Source organism: Pezoporus flaviventris, unplaced genomic scaffold, assembly GCF_033815535.1.
Source record: "Pezoporus flaviventris isolate CSIRO_AGI_PZ_B2104156 unplaced genomic scaffold, CSIRO_AGI_Pfla_v1 ptg000001l, whole genome shotgun sequence".
Classification (NCBI taxonomy): Eukaryota; Metazoa; Chordata; class Aves; order Psittaciformes; family Psittacidae; genus Pezoporus; species Pezoporus flaviventris.
This window is the reverse complement of record NW_026892549.1, coordinates 41289196-41305243: the sequence shown is the minus strand read 5'-3', so window position 1 is coordinate 41305243 and position 16048 is coordinate 41289196. Positions and strand designations below refer to the sequence as shown.

The following is a 16048-nucleotide window of genomic DNA, read 5'->3' as shown; positions in this document are numbered from 1 at the left end:
TTAGATTTGTCAAGTGCTGTATGCTGCAAGGTGTTAATTTCTACTTTGTAGCTGAACATCAATGAAATATTGACAATGTGTAGTAGAAATTTGTGGTCAGGTTTTAGGTGATGGCTGAAATTTTTTTATCACAGAGCAGAAGAGTCTTGGAGATTAAGAATGCATGATTTGGGTAAAGACTTCAATAGGCAGTTTTCCTTGAGGTGTTACGTAGAACCGTTTTTCAGTTTTAGACATGTTTTAAGCAGCTTCAGGGCAGTCATGCTATGACTCATCATAGCTTAGTGAGTTGCAATGTAATATATAATCAGTTATATTCAGATTAATGGCTTGATTAAATTAGGAAAAGTATGCATACACTGCATTTTAAACTATTTTAAAATAGTAGTGTATAGTAATGAACTAAGCTAGCCTCTTGTATTACCTGCCTTATTAGAGTAATAATGTGCATATCTTGTTTTGCAGTATAGTTACAAACCCTTTTTGACACGTAAATTCACTCATATTCTGCATGCTCCTATTGATTTTTACAAAGAGAATTGGTTCATTTGACCTACCTTTTTTTTTCTTGTTTTGTTTTCAAGAAAATCAATATAATAAAGTAATTCTTTCCTGCCCTCCTCTTCTTCACTAAGCTCTTTTGAAAACAGTCAGAAAATGGCTTCCCTTCAATTATTTCAGACTTGTTTGCATTAAATCCTTTCAAAGGAGCCCATGTAAATGTGCTTTTTTAATCGGGATGTCTCCCTGTGATATAAGCTAAATAAAATTTTGTGTTTAAGATGAGTAAGAACCAGTTATGGAGAAAATTGTTCAATATATGTTTCATCCTGATTTCTTTTCATGCAAAACCTGCTCCAGTTCTAAAGTAGGATAGGAGTTTGATACAATATGCATAATTCATGTTTTCGGCCTTCTGTCTGCCCTTCTTTTTCTGGAATCCTACATATTTAGATTAGGTAAAATTATTCTTGCCTCCTATGAAAACAGTTTGTTGTCAACCAATACGAAGCAACATATAACATAGACTACTTAGGGCAAAGTGCTGTTCTTGGATCTGCATGACAAATGCCGACTTCAGCATTATTTTAGAGTTCCGTACGTTTAGGATGATTACAATAACAGCATTGTGAACAGAATTTCTCTGTTGTAGTAATTAATCTCTCTTTTAATAGAGGTTGAGGTGACTTAATATAGCTATTCTAGAAGTTTTGCCAACTGACAGTTGTGATTACAGTTGAATTTAGCTATTGCTCACTACTGGTTAAAAATCATCTGCTGGCTCTATGGCTCAGATATCATTTATGCAGCCAAAAGCCATTTTCTGCTGCTGAGCAGGAGCCTTGCTTGTGCTGACACATTGCTTCATATGGAGGATCAGACTGAGGTTATTGTGCTGTAGTGTGGATAAAGGAATGAAGCAGTTCCCTACCTCTGACAGCCATTTGGTTGCCCTTAAGGGTCCTTACTAGCTGGGGAGAGTGAGACAGCTGGGACCTCTCTTTGCAGAGCAAGATGTTTTCTCCCACACAATATAGAGGTCTTGTTTAGGAAGTTCACCTCTGTATCAATCCAGGTGTAGTGGTCTAGTGATGACTTCTTAGAAAGAATGGGATACTTTGCACCACCTTGACAATGCTTAGCAGTATTTCTGTTACAACGGAAACTCAGTGGCATCAGCAAAAGTACCAGAAATGAGACTGTGTAGCGTATCAGACAGTTTTGATACTCATTGCATGAGCTCTGATACAGAGTCTATTGTATGTGGTTTAAATCCAGTTTTCTGTTATGTATTTCCATTATTGTAAAATCCTTATAATTATATTTTTGAGATTTCCCAACAAAGTATGTTAGATCTCATAATCCTTCAAGGCTGCAGTTTAGAACAACATGCCTCTGAGCTACTGAAATTTGAGCAAGTCAAATATGATTTACCAAATGAAAAACTGTAAAATTTGGCATTACCACTCTTTGAAAAACAGTGTGCTTGTTTTTCATACTTTTTCAGCGATCTGGAGGCACAGAGAGCAAAACTCTTAATGAGAAACATTGTATCAGATCTTGTCCAATTCAAATGTCGTCATGTGAGATGCTACCATACTAAAGAAAAGTAGTTGAATTTGATTGAAAATAAATGTTTACTATTAAAACGCTTTATGGCTCTGACATCAAAAGGGTATTATTATTTCAATAATAAAAGATTGCAAAAAGACCAAGGTAAAAAATGGACTCTTGGTTTTGGGAATTTAAACCCTCACCTTCATTTGCGATTCAACTGGTGATAATGTTGCTCAAGCTTACCAGCAAATGTAGAAGTTGAACTTTTATATGTTACCATTTTAATCAGATTTTTGAACTAAACTATTCCAAATTATTCTCAAAGGGAAATAGTTATTAAATATTAATGAATACCCTTATTTCACTGAAGTCTTTTCCTGGCACAATTTTGTGAAATCACAATTAATATACTTAAATGCTTTGAGTAGTGTAGTTGTCTTTTTTTTGATTAGAAGGAACTTTGCGGAGTCCTCAATTTTGTCCCATTGTAGCTTTGAAATGGCAGAATTGACTAGAGTTCTTATGTGTGACAGGGTTTAAACCATGACATATTGTCAGTCTGTTATTTAAATATAAAAATAAATACCTCCCAGTCAAGAAATTATAAATTACTTTATTTCTTTTTTTTAAGTCTTTTGTGTCTTTCAGGTGCTTTTTGGGTCATTATTTTAATCCATAACTATAGAGTTCTAAGTTAGAACAGCCACAATAAAGGTAAATTTATCATGAAATATTTCCATACTGAAGCTTTATGTAAAATATTGGACTGCTCATGCAGCTGAATGTTTGAAGCCCTATTTTAGAGGGAATAATTCAGATTCTTCCAACTGTTTACAGTGAGGTGGAGAGCTGCTGGACGTGCTGCTTGGCTGTGCAGACAGCAATGGGAGCTGAGCTTCAAGGCTGGAAGTGAGTTTTTGTGCAGATGCACCTGCAAGGTAAGGTAACCATAACTTGACTAAATTCATTCCAATTTATGTTTGTAGGAAGAAATTTTAGATCAAGGAGAATTCCTGCACTTGCAAAAGAAAATAAAACTTTTTTCCCATGCCCAGGTACTGTAGCTGCTCTGAGTTTCATGTGCTGCAGTCTGGGGCTTGGAAATACCTCTGGAGAGACTTTCCACTCTTAAATGTGGAATTTCCCTCCATCCTTCTGAAAATACTTACTGAAAGACAGGAATTGGTCCCCGATGGTTAATTCACTGTCGAAGACAATGCAAGCCCATCTTTCCCAAACAGTTTTTATTTACCCATGCTATTACTTGGAAAGAATAATACTGTGAATGCCACTTCCCCCAAATGTCCACTGCTTCGGTATAGATCCAAAGCCTATAAGTTTGTTTTAGAAACTTGTATGCATGAATGGTGTTTGGCTTTTGCCTGCAGTTACTTAACTGTCCCAGAAAGTGCAATAATTGTTTAGCACTAGGACTGTATCAACTGTTTTGATGTGTTTTGCTATTTACTTTGACTGCAAGGTCCAAATTCCTTATGTTAGTCTCTGCTGTGTAACCCTTCCCAGCTGAGGTCAGGATTGCTGTTCTTTTTCTGCCTTGACCCCATAATTGCCTTTGACCGCACTTGACTGTCATCTTGCAACTGTCTTACAGTAATAATGACCTCTATGCAGGTCTTTGAGATGCTGTGCCTAGTGTCTGTGTCTAAGGCTTGGTTCCTGGCTCTATCACTGCTTTCAGGGGATAGTTTGTGGCCGTTGACTTGTCATGGACTCTGAATTCCATGAACTGCATGGTGACTTTCCCACCTATGTGCCTGTTAGTGTGTTTTCCTAATCAATACTTCTTCTCTCTGTGATAGAAACCAGAGAGGTAGAGAGAAACTTAATATATTAAGTTATGCTCTTTATACAGATCTTCTGAAAGATACTGCCTTCATCATGGGAGTCTGTAGCCAGAGTACCACTGGAAGACACAAAATATGACTGGTGATTAAATCATGGCACGTACACACTGAAAAGCTGCTAATAATTCCAGGCTTTCATCACAGTGTGAATATTAAAATATAGATTTTTTTTACATAAATTTATGTTTTCAGAAGTATCTTCGTGATTATTTCAGTTTTCCACCTCCAGCATTACACATCTAATCAGAAAGCACATCAGATGAGGTTTAAAAAGGGGAAGATAAATGTTTGGGTATGCATGGGAGTGGTTAGAAGCTGGCTGAATGGAGTAAGAATTTGTCAAACAAGATGAATGTATGGGAGAAGCTTGTTCTCTGCAGCAGGAAGAGAATGGGGGAGAGAGCTGGGGCAGTATATATGTGTGCAGGTGTGACTCTGTAATGCAAGTTAACATTTACATTTATGGTTGCCACTACTATGGAAAATCCTTTTGTTTAATGATCTCAACCTGCACATCTGAATGCCACAGCAATGCAAAAAGAACCATCAACAATGTTCTAATCAAACCAAATACATTTTAATTTAACAAGTAAAAATGCTAGGAGGGTCAATTCCTTGCTCTATAGCAGCTTTAGCTTTTAGTGTGCCACTTACCAGTGGTGCTGGGCTTTGCCTTTTAGTGGCTGATAAGTGTCTCATGTGGCAGACTTTAGTGGTTTACCAGACTGTGAAAGTAATTGTGTGAATGGCACTGAGGTGTGTAGTACAAACTCTTGCATGTGAAACAGCTCGTGCAATTTTAAAACCATTTTGTACTTCATTTGAAAATCCCCTTGTAACTTTCATCTCTTGCTTTTGTTGTAACTGTGCTGTAAGATAATCTTGTTCATATCCATAGAATTACCATTTAAATCTGTTTTGAAAATGATTGTTAGTTAATAATAGCTCCGTGTTCACTCTGACTTTGGACTTTGCTCTATGCCTCATACTGCTGTTATGTGGCTGTTTTCATTAAAAATTTAGTAGAACCCATTCGTAACACTTGAGAATGACTTTGCTAGGGATGCTAAGCCTGTTGTGGGCTTCAGTTTTCGCAGGACTAGCACTGTTCCTACAGCTGTAGAACTGAGATGAAATGCAAAAGTACTTTTTATAAATGTGTCCAAGCAGTTTGGTCAGAATTGGGTAGGTGGTTGAAGAAGCTTAATGTTGAAAATCTTTCTGAATCTTTTGCAATGTCCTTCATCTTCATTTTCCTTTGTCTTTCTGCTCATGAAAGGTTACCTGTAGCCCAGGTAACCTGCCACTCTCTGCAGCTGTGTCAGCTCTGCACCTTGGTCTGGTACCTTCCCAGTTTCTCCCAGCTTGCAGAACCATGACTTGTCCTCCAGCAAGCTTCAATGTCATTACTTTCTGCAATACTACATTTGTATCTTCTCAGTCCTGAGACTGGATTACGTGTATTGTTGCTCTAATGATTAAAAGGAGCTTCAAATAAATTATGTGAGGCCCATGAAGTGTGTCTGTGAGGCTTACTGGGAATTCTATATGCAGGATGCACAGCATCTGCAAGGGATTATTATGAACCAAATACAATTTCAAGTTGGGTTTAAGAATCGGAAATGGGTGTATCTGTCCACTTAGGATCTCCGAGTATATGCCTTTGCCTGGATCTCGCTTCACTGGCTGCTTATGGAGGTTTTCAAAAGCCTTTTTCCTTGCCTCCCCTGCATATGTTCCTGGGTCACTTCTGTCTTTCCATGCCTTTTGTGTGGGGCTGTTTTTGTTCGTCCAGTTACCTGCCTTGGACTGTGTGTAAGGCAGCAGGGGGACACTTTCTAAGCATGCATCCTGCATTGATGTGGGTTGTCCAGTTTTCTGGGTCACAGTTATAGATTCTTGCACTGGGTCCCCTACGTTCTCATCATGATGTGGGACTAAGGCTGGTGTCGTATCTTGAGTGGAGGGAGAAGCATTGCATCCAGCTGCTGGAGTCACCGTACACGGAGTAAGCAGAAACCTGGCCACTTCTGAAGTTAGTCTGGCATATAAACTATGCTTGACTGGTGGACTTTGTATTGTCTTAGTTGTGCAGCTTGCAGGGACTTTTATTTCCCTTCAAGTATTTTATTCTGCACTTCTTGAGTTCAGCAGTCTATGTTTTTACATAGAAATCACTGTCATAATTTATGACATGCTTGCTGAATTTAGTACTTTGTAAAGGCAATAATCCTAAGTATGAATAAAAATTCAGTACTCCAGGCAGTGATAGAATCAATTCTTATATTCCTAATATACTGTAGCATTTTTAAAGGTTAAAAAAAAATTGTTTCTGTTTGACTCTGAATGGCTTCTGAATGATAGTCGTCTTCAGCTGATTGCTTCTTTGACATCTGAACAACATCCTCTGTTGTACATTCATAATTTAAGATATGAAATGTGTTGCAAAGAAAAGAATGGAAATCGGGTTTGGAGTTAAATATATATACCTCAAGACAAAATTAGCAAGGAATAATGCATACATTCCTAGTCTTTATATTTACTTAGTATATACACGGGGTAGGAATGAATATATTATATCATGATGTATATGCTCTCATACATAAAGTGGAAACCATAAATATTTTAGTCATTTTGTATGTAGAGCGCCTATTCAAAGTCAGGGGGAACTTTGTACGGAAGGAAGTATTCAATTTAACCTCAAAGACTGAGACCATCTTTGATTTAACTGAAAGTGGTGGAGATGGTCCTTGAAGAAGTTGAAGAACGGGTTCCTCACAGTTATGCCTGTCATGTTTATTTATGTAAAATTCCATTTGTGAAATCTGTATTACAGGTTTTTGCTTGCTTTGCTATATTGGCTAGTGATATGTTTTAAATATGATTTATGCTAAACTTTTGTTGGTATAGATGGAATTAAAGGCGTACTTACCTTCTTGTTTATAATCTTGTCTGTAGAAGAAGATCTCTTATAAACCGTGTTGCAAGAAAAAAAAAGGGCACTGTGGAACAATATTACCTCTTGCAAAAACTGGCAGGGTTTTTCCAGATACATTGTTATTATCCTATATCATGTCCCTTAGATGTCAATCAGGCTTCTGAAAACCATGCCATTCAGTGAAGGTTTACTGTGTTATGGATCCATAACAGCTCAACTGCTGTACCCTTTGGTGGCAGTTGCATGAGACAACAAATTGCTGTGCCTTCCTGCTGCTGCCAAGAATGTTCCAGTCCCATTCCCTCTCCTTTCTTACAGCCTTATGCTGGCACATATATTGCTCACAGCAAGCTCTAGCACCACTGAGCCACCACGTGAGCCAGTGGGTGCTGAAGCCTGCTGAGGTGGTGGGAGCTTGAGTGGAAGCACCTGGGCAGTTGCAGGATGGGGCTGGGCAGGAGCAGAAGGGAAGAAGCTGTTCCCCTCTGCTTTTTGCACCAAGGAGCTCTCAGTTCTGCTGTCTTGGAGACTGCAAGATTGCTGGGGCATTTGATGGCATCTGAAGAACTAGTTCAAGCATCTATTCCTCCTTTCCTCTTTCCTTCTGCTCCCCACTCCCACTTGCCTAGGGCTGCAACTCGCGTGTTTCTGAAATATGATTAGAAAAACCCACCCATGCAAAATTTGTGTTATGTTTTTGGTATCCATTTTTATCTATGACGCGTTACTGTTCAATCTTTCTTGTCTGACCAGTTGTTGTTCTCTATTCCTGCATGTAAATAGTCAAAAGTGACCATGCTTTAACAGCCCTCTTTCTCCATCTTTTTACTTTCAGTGGTTCAGCTGCAGGGTCTACTTGAGATATTTGTGAGCTCCAGGAGTGATAAAGGGAGAAAAAATCTATTCTTGGAGATGTGTTTGCTTTTCTTGATCTACCTTGTCTTTTTGCCTATAGTCTTTTGCCTGTAGTTATTAATTATAGTCAGAACAGCATTTTCAGTGATTAATTGACTACTGCTTTAAACAATGTCTGCTTATTAAGCAAAACCCAGCGCAAACTTCTATTTTTGTGAGATCTTGGGTAAGAAAGCTCCTGTGCACACTAGCAATTTTGGTGCTATAAAATGAGGGGAAAATCTTTTACATCCTGTTTAGACTAATAAGCCACTTTAGGTTTTGGCACATTTCTTACTTTAACTCTTGATTAAAATCTAAACTCGCATTTTTTTAAACAGAAATGGAAAATAACATTTAAAAGAATTGGACTCGGTAGCAATGGCAGAAGGAGGTATGAAATACAGCTTTTTGTGATAACTGGCTTCACAAAACCGTAGAAAGGAATTATAAAATTCAGATGAAAGGAGGATGTGATCATGTCAATTCCCTTGATTTCACCATGGAACTGAGTTCAAGCTACTGCATTAATGTGCAGCCCCGAGTGTCTGTATCCAAGTTGCTGTGTCCTCCAGTCACTTTTTGGGTACTGTTGACTTCCACTGCCTGTGTAAGAAATTAGCCATATTCTCATAATAATTTATAAAATTATTTGACACCTTGGGTGTCTGCACCATCACAGTATTGTCAACATTCTCAAGATACTGCAAAGACTTTATTAGCACACTCAATGACGTGTAAAGTTGTGACCTGTGAGTAGTGTTGGCTTAAGCTGGAGCCTGCAAGGTGGACCACACTCCTGTATCAATGTTTCCATGCCGCAGCTTCCTCCCCTGCCACCTCCTTCCTCCCTGCATGGTCCCTCCATGTGAGGGACCAACAGTGTAAATGCTTTTTGCTATCTGGAGACTTCTGCATTGCCAGAGAGATTATGACCTCTCCCACTCTTCCCCAAATTAAGTAGTTTAAATAGCTGTCATATGTACATACAGTGTACTTTTCACTGGATTACCTAATCTTTTATTTTTCATGGTTTGAGTTTTTCACCTCTTTCACCTCCCTTTATCTGCTTGTACCTGCATAAATTGTTTCACCATCTTTCTGCTACTTCCATATCTCTTAAATGGGATGCAAATATAATAATACTTCATATGGCATCATAAATATTATATGGCATCATAAATACTTGAAATCAAGTAAAACTAATTCCACCTTCCCACCTTCAAATGCTGTAATTCCTTGTGATGACACTGCTTCTGTTAAAGAAGCCTTGATGATTGTTAGCATGTCCCTGCCTCTGTTGCTTGGCCCATCTTGCATCATTGCTGTTCTTCTGGTTTTTTGAAATGGTACAAGCTAAAAGAGCTAGCGGCCACAGGAAAGTATGAGATTTTGTATTGATAGAGATATTTAAAGTGTCTCCAACACAGTTAATAGCAGGCGTTATGCCACTTATTCTGAGATTTCCTTGTAAGCCTGTATGTCATCTATAATGGCTCTCTTTATAATATGGAAAAGGAAAGCATTAAGTATCTTGCATATCGGCTGACCTACATCTCTCTCCACTAATGGAGCTGACAGCTTTCTCCCAGGAACGTGACAGGGATATTATTTGTTTTCTCAAGTGCTTCTTGTAGCTTCTCAGGAGCTCATCTTACTGCTGTGCATATACAACACAAAAAGACAGGCTGATTTCATGCTTTAGAACTCTAATTGTAGATTAAACCAATCAAACTTGATACACTTTCATGTCCTCTAGCAGAGCAGAGTCTCCCTTGGAATGCCTAGGAGTAAAATACCCACCATAATAAAAGCAGATTTTTACTGCTGGCTTGACAGTAACAAGTACTTCCATGGCACTCTAATCATAACCCAGACAGCTCTGTCAAATACAGCAAGGCAGCACAATCAGAAATGTACTGGATTAAGATTACTGCAGTCAGTTGGCTTGAAATTAAAGATAAAAAAACCCAACCCAAACCCCTGCAGTTGATTGAGTTTAGTCATCTTTTATTGAACCATCCTAATTCTACTGGTTTACTGGGAAGGTGTGTGAATACAACAGCAAGCATTCACATCCTCTTTCACTGGCAGGAGAAAACTTGTGGAGAGTTAAAAGAAGTTGTATCACCAGGTAATAATTCCCCTCCCTGGATTGTCCTTGGCATAGTTTATGTCTGGCTCCTGAGGCTAATCAAGGTGTAGAGAATAACAAAAAGTATTCTTACAACTGTATCTTTAGCTATCTGTCTGTAAACTTTCAGGTCATCTGTAATATATTGCAGATGACACTGCTTATCAATAAAATTGACTTAAGTATCTTAAATCAAACCTGCAATTAGAATAAAATTGGCACTGCTAATATATGTTAGTAATAGGATGGAAATCTCATTTTGTGAAACAATAATGATTTGTACTGTTTACAAATTAAACTTTTAGAGTGTTATAATTGGCCTACTAATGTACTGTTAATGCCTAAAGCAAGCCAAGTTGATCTATTGTTGGGCAATAAAGCTCATGGACACAAATGGTGATAATAAATCAGAGTTTTGTAGGCTTTTTTTACTTAAAGCCTTAGGATAGATCCTTAGAAAGGGATCTGAGAAACTATCATGGAAAGTGCTTTGGAGATACGATTTAGAGGAAGGGGGGGAGGGTATGAGGCCTTTTGCTGAGCACAGAAAAAAGAGGCGACCTGTCTGGAATTTTCTTGAAGATCTGTATATTGTGGGAAACTTATGTTTGACAAAAGCAGTACATCAGTAGTAAGCTCCACAAATACTTAAACATTTTAACCAATGCTGTATGATGATTACCACAATTTTCTGGGGAGGGGCTTTGATGTATTAGATGAATCACCTATCTAATTATAAAAAATATACAACTAAACCCTTTGTTAGGTGTTCAGCAAAAAACTATCACTAGCTCTAACACTTATTACTATGCTCCAAAGTGCCCATGTCTGACGTTAAAAAGGTCTCCAATGCAAAAGAGATTGTTGCCCTCGGCAAGGCAATTTGGAAGAATGTCTGCTGAGGGCTGGGCACTGGCTGCTCGGACAGACCTGGTGAAAGAAAAAGCCATGAACAGAAACATGTCTATACTAGGGAAAAACATGATAAATGGCAGAAAGGAATGACTTTCTGCATCAAATCCATTATGTCATTTCACCATTTCTAAATGGAATGGGAAAGTGTGCTGTTGCTTTTCTCTTTTGCTGTTTTTCAAAGGAAAACAAATTTGTGTTCAGTATCTTTGAATAAGCTGGCTGTTACTGAGATCATCTTCCCTCCGTTACTCCTCTAAATAGAAGCTGTCCTGAAAATCTCGTTTTCAAAAAATGAGTTATTGGAGTAAAATAGGCTCTACAATTGAGCTTAAAAGTAGAGAAAAATCCTATAGTTGTGGAGAAGATCTGACTACATTTAAATGTATGAACTCTACAACTTATATCAGTTAGAAGCATTTTGATTTTTCAGGTTCTCTGACGAAAAAAATCAATCCTTCCTTTTTCAACTGAAGTTATGGTAATCCTTGTAATGTTATATTCTTTATAATAATCTGATGTGAAATAACAAACATCTATGTCTTTCAGACCAATAATTTGAACATTACATTTATATTCCTCCTATAATAATATTTGGGTTTTAATAATCTTTAAAGTATTTGCAAGTGTCAGTATTCCAATGTAGCATATTTAATGATACTTTTCATACTTGCCAAAACCAATTGTTGGCCAAATGAAAAGTCCTCATACAAATAACTTTCATTTTTAAGCTTCTGATATGGCCATGACAACATGAATTACTTATTGAAAAAGACAAGCGATTCATCTGGTTAGGTGTATTGCTTGGGGACAATACCAAATGTTTAATATTAAAATAAAAATATTAATCCTCCCTTTCAGCTGATTGTTATACAAGAGGAATAAACTTTCACTGCAGCCCCTCAACATCATGAATTTTGTTAGTAACTTCTTCCTGCTGCGTAGGTGCACTTATGTCTACTATAATGACTTTGGTGTTCTATATTCATGTTATACCTTCCAGTGAAGTATGTCAAAAAAAAAAAACCAAACCCCAACAAACCCTGTAGTGAGTGAATGCCAGCTTTTTGGATTTCTGGACCCTGTCATAACTGACCACATGATATGCTCATGTGGTAAAACTCCCCTTGGAGGCGAGTAATGATTTTATTGAAACAAATATGTTGTCTTTTTGCAATTTAAATTGCTCCCTGAATGCTAAAAAAAAAAAAATCTTCAAAGTATTTTTGCTAACCCTGAAGGTAAATTATGATGGAGAGGAAAATTTTTAAAAATGCTAATAAAGTTACAAGATATGAAACAGATCTTGTACAAAAGAAATGCTTAGGAAATGGAAAAGCTCATTCAGAGGCTGGGATACACTTGGTGATAGATGGAAGCCATGAGATGGAGGAAGAAGACATGACAGGTTAGTTTGGAACTCCTGAGGGACTTCAGCATGTGCAAATAATAAGGCAGAGTAAGAAATCAAATGTCCTGAAAGTTACCTTCAGGGTTTGCTTATGGTTCAGGTGCAAGTCCAAATAATACTGTGAAAGCAGTTTCTGATCCATATTGGCAACTCATTGTATTTCTTATCTGATTCTAACTTTTACAGACAACAGTCTTCTGGCTGATTACCCAGAATTTGTAGTCATGATGCTCTGATATCAGACAGTTGCATTGGAGTAACAAAATTCTCATAAACCTATATTCGTACAGGAATATAATAAAATATTATGGGTCTGACCAGGTGTCAGTCATATCCGTTAGTGACTCCAACAACACCCTTCACCCCTACTGTTAGAGCACTATGAACAAAGCTCTAAGTAGGGATGCATAGAAGACCATTTTAGTTAAGCCTACAAATACAGTTTTGCTGTTCTTGGGAATTCTTTGATATGTTTATGATGCATTTTTTTTAAAGCACTTCTAATATATGCTCAAACAGAAGAAATTAACGTTCTCTTCTGCCTTGATCATAAAATCAGAGCGTTTTGTGTTGGAACTGTTTTGTGTTAGTTCCAACCTACTTGCCATGGGCAGGGACACCAATTTGCTCAAAGCCTCATCCAACCTGGTCTTGTGATTAGAGCTGGATATGTGAAAAACGGCAGTGAGACAATTCCACAAGGATTTTAGCTTTAAAATACAATTCTGTCCCAAAGCCAGAAAACACCAATGCTTTCCATTAGTATATTAAAAACATCCCAAATCTATAGCCTTGAAGGGTTCCTCTCCCTGTTTGTGCCATCTTTGTAGTAATTTCTTAGTAATATTCAGCAGCCATGAAAAAACATACCTTGCGCTGCCCCACCACCTCTGTTTCTCCTTTGATTTTGAAACTGGGAAAGAAAATTCCTGGATGCTCTCTAAACTCTGTGACCTTACAGGACTGGCCTAATCCTGCTTTGAAATAAGGGGTAGGAAGGATATGTGTAGTTTGGGTAGCCAGTGGGAATTAGAGCTGCACAAAATCAACTTCAACAAAGATAAATCAGAAGGAAATAACTTTCTCATGAACCTGCTGTAGGACTTGTGGAGTTGCTGGTGCAACTGTGAGCTAAAATGCTAATACATACAGTGTGTATCAGCTTTGAGGCATATAAATGATGGAAGAAAAGTGATGTGAGTGCATGGAACGGGAGCTGACATGCTAATTTCATTGTGGGTTTTCTTTCTTTTTTTAAATACTCTCATTAAAGTGCATTGGGGCTCACAAGTGTGAGCAGATACCTGCGCATTCTAAAGTGCATGAAAATTCCACAAAGTAATGACATGCCAAACTTCTTGAAGGAGGAAGGGGGTTGAGAATGGAGGGAGGAGAAGGAGCAATGAGCAGGTTGCAGCTGTTTGAAGTGACAGCACAGAGGATTTACAAATGTAGCTGCTATGACTACATTGCTTGAGTTACAATAAAGAGTAATAGAAGTGGAGGTGTTGAGAGACAATGACGAAAGTTGATGGAAGGGTAGCAATGCATTTAAACATACAAAAGATTTGGAAATGGAGGAGTCACAGAAAAAGAAAATCAAGGAAAATAAATGAGAGAAACCCAGAAAATGGATATAACAATGCCCCAAGCAGCTCAGCGTGTGTCAGATGTGTGTTCTAGTAGACAGTATTTACTAAAATATCAGGATTGTTCATGTGGCTCTGTATCGTGAAGAATATTTTTCACCTTCTGTAACGGGGAGCAGCTGTGAATATTTGTACTGGTATGAGGGATTGCTGCTTGTACTTAACTCTAATGAAGCTATTCGTTTCCATATGGAGAAGTAGTGTGCACAGACTGGTGAAATTACAGCACCAGGTTGCTTAAGTCTGACCAAATCCAACAAAAAAAGGGCTTGTGCATGATGCTGGAGGAATATTCTTCTTTATTGTGGGCTCCTTCAGTGGTGGGAGTTACTGTCATCCATCACAGGCACCACGGTAATTAATTGCAAGAGATTGTGAGTAATGGCAGTGGATGTATTTTAAATAGGTAGCACTGGCAATACCTATACTGGGGCTGTTCACTTCTGGAAGTCTACTGATAGAATGGGTAGAGAGAGCCCACACAGAAAACCTAGAATAAGCCGGAGACATCACTGGCATCAGTCTCTTGAGATGTGCTGGGTCAAATGGGATATGGCAAAGGTGCTTGAATGAAGGAAAAGTACGATACAGCCTTTGGAGTAATGTAGTAGAAGTACATGTGTCAATTGTGGTCATATTTAGACCTTTCATTAGTCAAACCTGGAAGTTCTCTGAAGGTCTTATAACCATCAGCCTGAAAAACAGCATCTCTGGGGGAGAATATACAAAATCTGTAATTACCTTAAGCTCACCAAAGAGAACTAAACCAAAAAATTCAAATAGCTTCTGTGCATGAAATGAGTAGAAAGATGCTGGGGTTTAGATAGCAAACTAAAATGAGGATATTAGTATAGCTGTTCTTCAAAATCTAAGGATTACAGCTGTTACGTATGTTCCCTTCGAGATGAAATCAGACTACTACAGTAAAGGCAGAGTAAGGAAGAATAGTATCTATCATTGGCAAGGCCTTAATTCTGAGATGAAGAGATCAGTGTTATAGAAGCAATGTGATCAGAAGTCTCTAAAATAATTGTGTGCTTGAAAAGGCAGTCTGAATTTCTTGATTTTTCTTTATACTTAATTTCTACCAGAATAGCCCTTCTTCTTCTCAATTTGACTGAAAATACAAAATTATGGAACTGAGAAAATGTTGTAGTTAAAATGCAGAACTGTTATTCTGTACTTCCTATCGTTCATCTATAGGAATGCAAAGTCAGTAGCTAGCACGTAGTCTGTGTAGTACCTTGAAATGGGGAACTCTTTTAAGCCTTTCTGCAGACCCCATGTCTTCAGTTTACTGTTAGCTGCTGTACCTTTTTATTGCCATTATTATCTTTCTCTTTTTATGTATGTACTGTATATTAACATGTTATAGTGTGGCCTGAAGAAAGCTGACAGTATGAATTTTACCTTCTGATACACTGCTAATACACAGTCAATAAGAGCTTTAAGTGTTTTGTTTTAAAAGTCATTGTCTTACAAATCAATGTGCCACAGTTGAAATTTTTAAGAAGTCCTGCAGGATTTCATAATAAAAGATACCCTGGTCTGTTCTGGGCTCATCCACTGTGACAAACAGAGGATTAAACAAAAGTATCAATGATAGCCAGATTCAGCATCTTTATCTAGTCTGTTTTCCTGTGTGTCATTGCAGAATTGTTTCTGACAAAGGGAAAAGATTTCCAAGAATGCGTAACTTAGTACTTGTATGTAGGCTTAAGTGTTCAGAGCGCAGTTATTACAGCTGTGTGTGCTGCAGCTCTGGGTGAGTGCTTGATAATGCTCGTGTGTTGTGGTGGATGGAAGCGTTGCTGTGTAGTTAGATTTGATTGGTGCTGGGCATGCAGGGAAGTAGCGTGCAGCCTTGGAAGTGTTAATTAGCCTGATAGCCTACATGCAGCAACTGGTTACCTAATACACTCAAACAGTTTAAAGTTTTGACAACATTAATGAAGTAATGAAATACTAAGCTGCCATGTATCTGCAGGACTTGCATGGCAGCTGGGAAAATGCAGTTGGAAGTGCTGCTGTATGGATTGTGGACAAACTGTGAGGGAGAGGTGCCTGTGAGATCTGAGCAAACACTAGTCATTTCTGCAACTATTCACCTTCTGAAATGAATTAACTTTTAATTTTACTCATGGAAAATGGGAAGCCTTGCTCAGATACAGGCTATCACTCTGCTCT

The 16048-nt window shown here is 38.0% G+C and overlaps 1 long non-coding RNA gene across 1 annotated transcript in view; it reads left to right on the top strand.

Annotated features, from left to right (window-relative positions):
- The window catches only part of LOC133269596 (uncharacterized), a 153229-nt gene that overhangs the window by 54631 nt on the left and 82550 nt on the right, over window positions 1–16048 (top strand). The window lies entirely within an intron of this gene.